Raw genomic sequence first — 6180 nt, forward strand, 5'->3', positions numbered from 1 at the left:
ATTCATTTGCAAGCTCTGGGGGCCATTCTGCTGCGAACCATCTTCTGTTGTAGAAACCCTCAAATGGAAGAAGGAGCAGTATCGGTGTATAGATGGATGTCATGTAGGTCAGTCAGTTGATCATCATTAAAGAAGGTGATCCCATTCCAGTTGGTGAAAAAGTTGAGCCACAGATAATGTTCAAACTGTTCAAAGAGATGGAAGTCAAGAGTGATGGGATGGAAGAAGTGATGGATAGCAAGTGAGAGATAAAGGCTCACCCTAAGGGAATGATGCATAGAGTGAAGTTGAGGTGGCCTAGGAGGGAGAAAAGTTGGCATTTGGTACAGAATGGACCACAGAGAAAATTTGAGATCAGAAGGCTGATCCAGTTGAGCTTTTCGACTGGGAGTGAAGCCTGAAACAGATTGGGGTCAAGAGTGATCCCAAGGATCTCAAGAGATGTGGAGGGGCCCTCTGTTTTCTCTGCAGACAGTGGAAACCCAAAGTCAGAGAAAACTGGAGTCAGAGTATAACATTGTGACCCCGGAAAAGTCAAGGAGGACGCAGACACCAAAAAGTAGATTGCTTGACTTTTTACGAGCACATTGTATGGATCACAGACATAGCAAGAATCACATGCCATCACTTCCTGTATATAGACTTCCTGCCAGGACTTCCTGTCAGGTAACCCACACCTGGAGCCTAGAGTTCCCTCTAGATAACACCAGAAGTCTCAGGATACTACATCCCTCCCTTCTCAGGTTTGCAGACAACACTCACTGCAAGAGAAAATAAGACAACAAAGTTGAACTCACTTCAATTTAACTCTCAAATTGTAACTTACATTTTTGGTGTGTTTTAAACTTTAAGAACTTAAAATGCAGGACATGTAAATTTGTATCTAACTACTTAGAATAATTTTTAGCAACTAAATTTAATCAACAGTGGTATTCTCTGCAGAGCTGATAAATATTCTTTTTCTTTTCACTGTTTAATTAAGGCCTATAATAATCAGGAGGGCGCCTCTCTCTAGTAGAGCGCCTTAAGGGTGGTGTTAACTGTTCCTGCAATACATGTGGGGACTCACTCCCCAGCATAGGTGGGTCACTCTCAGAGTCTTCCACATGGGTTGGAGAGTCAGGATCCCGGACCTCAGGGGACTGCGCTTGTTCTGGCATCACAGGAGATGGGATGCTCACAGCCTGAGGTGTACTGGGATCTATATCAGGAGCATCACTTAGCTCTCGCTTCCTGATTTGGTCAGTATGTCTCCTCACGACCTGTCCATTTCTGATGAGGACTGTACATGACAGGGGACAGGGGACCAGGGGACCTGTATAGTCGTACATGACAGGAATCCACTTGGGACCATATCCATAGTTTTTTGTAAATACTGGATTCCCAGGTGAAAAACTTCTGAGCTTGGTGTGTGTGTCATGATTAACTTTTTGTTTCCACTGTTTCTTTTCCACTTTAGACTTCATGTCTGGGAGTGACAGATCAAAGGCAGACTTGGGCCTCCATGACACCAGCATTTGAGCTGGGGACAAGCCTGTAGTTGAGTGTGGAGTGATTCTGTATCTAAAAAGGAATCTGGACACTTTTACTTCCAAGCTCTCATTTCCTCCTTGCATCCTCTTCATCCCTTCCTAAAAGGTCCGAAGTGCTCTTTCAGCCAGTTTGATGAAGGATGGAAAGGGGCTGAAGTGACATGCTTTATCCCATTTTTAGACATGAAATCAGCAAACTCAGCACTTGTAAAACAGGTAGCATTATCACTCACCAACATCTGTGGCAATCCATGGACACTGAAACTTTGTCTGAGCTTTTCAATGGTTCCATGAGAGGTTGCTGTAGTCACCGGATATACCTCCATACATTTAGAATGGGAATCAACCATCACCAGAAACAGCTTGCCCAAAAATGGACCTGCATAATCCACATGGAGTTGAGTCCAGGGCTTCTCTGGCCATTCCCAGGGATGTAAGGGTGCTGTAGAGGGAGACATGCTATTCTGTTGACATGCATCACACTGGTTTACTTCCCTCTCAACATCTTGATCCATCTGTGGCCACCAGACATATGACCGGGCCAGTCCTTTCATCCTAGACATCCGTGGGTGGGACAGATGCAGCAACTTTAACAGCATTTTCCGTCCTTTCTGAGGAATAATAACACAAGCTCCCCACAGAACACATCCATCTCTCACACTGAGCTCCAAGCGTCGGGTGAAGTAAGGCATGAGTTCAGGCTCCACTGTAGAAGGCAATCATTTTAGCACATACTCATGCACACATGAAAATGTCACATCTTTAGCTGTCCAGTGTCTTACTTGTTCTGTGGTCACTGGTGCATCATCCATTCCATCCAGCATCAGCACCAGGGCCTCCTCTTCCTCAGCAGGAAATGTTTCTGGCAGGGGAAGCCTACTGAGGGCATCTGCATTTATATGCTGCCTTCCAGGCCTGTATACAATCTGATACTCATAAGCTCTGAGCCATACAGACCAACGCTGAACACATGGAGACATCTGAGGAACAGGTTTAGTTTCATTGAACAGGGAGATCAGGGGTATGTGATCAGTTCCAATTGTAAAGTTTTGGCCATAGAGGTATTTGTGGAACCTTTTAATTCCAAAGATCACAGCCAAACCTTCTTTATCCAGCTGTGAGTATTTCTTCTCCGCTGGTGCCAAGGTGCAAGATACAAAACCAATGGGTTTTTCTGTTCCATCTTCCATTCTGTGGGACAACACTGCCCCCACGCAATATGGTGAGGCATCGCAGGCTAATAGTAAAGCACTCTCTCCAGAATAATGCACCAAGACATCAGCTGACTTCAATAAGTCTTTGGACCTCCTGAGGGATTCCTCTTGATGTTCCCCCCAGCTCCAAACCACATGTTTCCTCAGCAGATGATGCAAAGGGGCCAGCAAAGTGGAGAGATTGGGAAGGAAGCGGTTATAATAATTCAACAAGCCCAGGTAGGCCTTGAGCTCTGTCACTGAAGTTGGGGTGGGAGCATCAACAACAGCTTTTACCTTGGTTTCCACAGTGTGAACTCTGTTAGCATCCACTTTATGTCCCAAATACTGAACTTCATCAGCCAGCAACGTGCATTTGCTTCTCTTTAATCTGAGACCAGCATCTTCTAACCGGGTCAACACCTCATCCAGGGTCCTGAGGTGCCTTTCTCTGGTTGCCCTGGTAACCAGGATATCATCCAGATACACCGCAACGTGGGGAATTCCCTGGAGAACCCCCTCCATGGTTCTCTGGAATATTGCTGGAGCGGAAACCTTTTAAAGTTCCCAGCTCCTCTTTAAACACTCCTTCATGCTTTTTAGCACTTGCTTCAGGGTCAGGGGCTGTGAGTGGTTTGCAGTGTGCACTTGCTCCAGGTTCAGGGACTGTGGGTGGTGTGCCAGGTGCTTTATTTCAGCCCAGTCCAGTTTAACATGCTTCAGCCACCATCTTCCCAATAAGTTTGGACCTGTGCCTTTAACTACTATGATGGGCAATATCTTTTCTTGCTGTTTGTAGTTCACTTTCACATACGTTTTCCCCAGCACCTTTAGCTTTTGCTTTGTATATGTTTTCAACTTCAGGCGGGTTTTCTTCAATGGAGGGGCATTTTTCACTTTTTCTTTGAATGTTTTCATATTCATTATGGTGAGTCCACATCCTGTATCCACTTCAAATGTCATTGGTTCACCATTTAGGTCATGCATACCTTGTAGGGTGGCACCGCCTCCTCTTCATCCTCGCCCAAGACACTGTATAATGGGAATGGCTGTTCCTCTTCATCACTCCGTTCTGCCACTCTGGGAGAACAATGATGCACTTTTCTCTCCTGTGTGAAGCATCTTCCACTTTCTCTGGGTCTTCTGTCAGTTCTCCTTTCAGCATTTAATTTTTTCTTATTGGGACACACTCAAGCTATGTGTCCAGTCATTCCACATGCATGACATTTTTCCTTTTTGAACCGACAGTCCTCAGGTGCATGTGTACCCTTGCAGCAATAACAATCTTTACCTTTTTCTGCTCTCCTCTGGCTCTCTCTCTTCTGCCCCATGCTCTCTGATCCACCAGCCCTCACTGCATTACAGGACATGGCTCCTGCTTTAGCCTGCAAATCCTGCACATTTTTGTTGGCAGATTCCATTGCTTGTGCTAGAGACAGGGCACTTTCAAATGTGAGATTGGTCTCTGACAATAATTTTCTCTAGATGCGGTCATCATTTATTCCACATACCAGTCTGTCCCGTAACATTTGTGAAAGTGTCGCTCCATAATTACAATCTTGTGCCAGTTTCCTCAACTCAGCCACATATTCAGCCACAGATTCAGTGGGTCTTCTCACGCATTAATTAAATTTAAATCTCTGGACAATTTCACTTGGTTTGGGGTTAAAATGGTTCTTTAATAAAGTTACCAATTGTGCAAAAGTCTTCTCTCCAGGTTTTGCAGGACTTAGGAGGTTTCTCATCAAACTGTAAGTTTGTGCTCCCACCACACTGAGCAAAATGGACTTCTTTATATCTTCTTTAGTGATAACATTTGCAGTAAAGAAGTGCTCCATTATTTCACAGTATTCCTCCCAAACTTGCACCTTTGAATCAAATGGTGGCAGGGATCCTATTGTTGTCATCTCACCTGCATGTGTCTTCCTCCCTTCCCCCAAGGCCTTTGTTCACCTGGAGTCCAATCATCCAATCAAGCAATCAATCCCCCTTCCACAATGGCCAGAGAGCAGGGCAAAAAACACAAAAACACTTTATCACTTAAACACAGATTATCCTCATCACCAATATAACATTGTGACCCCGGAAAAGTCAAGGAGGACGCAGGACACCAAAAAGTAGATTGCTTGACTTTTTACTAGAACATTGTATGGATCACAAACATAGCAAGAATCACATGCTATCACTTCCTGTATATATTCTAAAGTCTGGAGTGATTCCAAGGACCTCAAGAGATGTGGAGGGGCTCTCTGTTTTCTCTGCAGACAGTGGAACCCCGAAGTCAGAGAAAAGTGACCCGCTTAGGAAGCGGGTGGTGATGAGAGAGGGGAAATAGTGAGGAAGTCATCCAAAGGATGGACGAGCAATGGAATGTTATGGTTGTTAGACAGGATCCAGCAGAGGGCCTCTGACAGGGTGTCGAAGAATTTAGGGCTGCTTTTGCACTTGAAAGTGAGCCTAACAGCAAAGTAATATGCACATCACCAGCAGACGCCGAAGAAGGAACTTTGAAAGCGCTGATAATGTCAGCTTTTGAGAGCCAAGACCCTTTGCCAGCGAGTTTGATGAGGGCAATGGCATGGTTGATGGTGGTGTAGTGAAGGGAGAAAGTCTTTGCTGCTGCTGAAATCAAGCTATTAATGCTGGGAATGTTACTGCTGTGTGGTCGTGAAATATCAATAATGATATGTTTCTTTCTATCTGTTGGCATGGGCTGGTGGAAACTTTGGACTTGGTCCTGATTTCGTCCGAAAAGATCATCATCCGATGGGGATAGTGAGATGAAATCCATGCTCGAGATGAGGTGAGTATATGGATGATGTAGCTTCGTATGATAGGTAGTAGCTCCATTGTTTGAGTATGCTCAAGGCGATGTTGAGTGCTCTTGGTTCAGGTGCAGAATATGAGAGCAAAAGAGGAGGAGAGGGTTAGGTTGGTATTTATAGGAATGCTGGAAGTGCTGCAGTTGAGGTGTGGTCCTGCTCCTGAAACTTTGTTAGATGAGCTTCAATTAGTGTCATAAACAATCTCTCCATTTGTTAGAAGCTCTGTTTTAAAACCAGAGTGGAAATAGAAAGCCTGGAACAATAATATGTTTCTACTGATCCATAAAAATATACATTGCACTTTTTTATTTGTCACTTTATTGTAAACTCAGGACTTTTGTCCATGTCAGGATCCTGCAGGAATGATGAATGAATTTTTTTCCAGAAAATTTGAGATCAGACAGCTGATTTGGTTGAGCTTTTCAACTAGGAGTGAAGCCTGAAATAGATTGGGGTCAAGAGTGATTCCAAAGACCTCAAGAGATGTGGAGGAGCTCTCTGTTTTCTCTGCAGACAGTGGAACCCCGAAGTCAGAGAAAAGTGACCCGCTTAGGAAGCGATTGGTGATGAGGGAGGGGAAATAGTGAGGAAGTCATCCAAAGGATAGACGAGTAATGGAATGTTATAGTT

At 44.5% G+C, this 6180-nt stretch overlaps 1 pseudogene; it reads right to left on the bottom strand.

The window, feature by feature from the left end:
- Positions 1-723: 723 nt before the first annotated feature.
- Positions 724-4693, bottom strand: LOC121891642 (annotated as a pseudogene).
- Positions 4694-6180: the final 1487 nt, after the last annotated feature.

Source organism: Thunnus maccoyii, chromosome 24 (assembly GCF_910596095.1).
Source record: "Thunnus maccoyii chromosome 24, fThuMac1.1, whole genome shotgun sequence".
Taxonomy (NCBI): Eukaryota; Metazoa; Chordata; class Actinopteri; order Scombriformes; family Scombridae; genus Thunnus; species Thunnus maccoyii.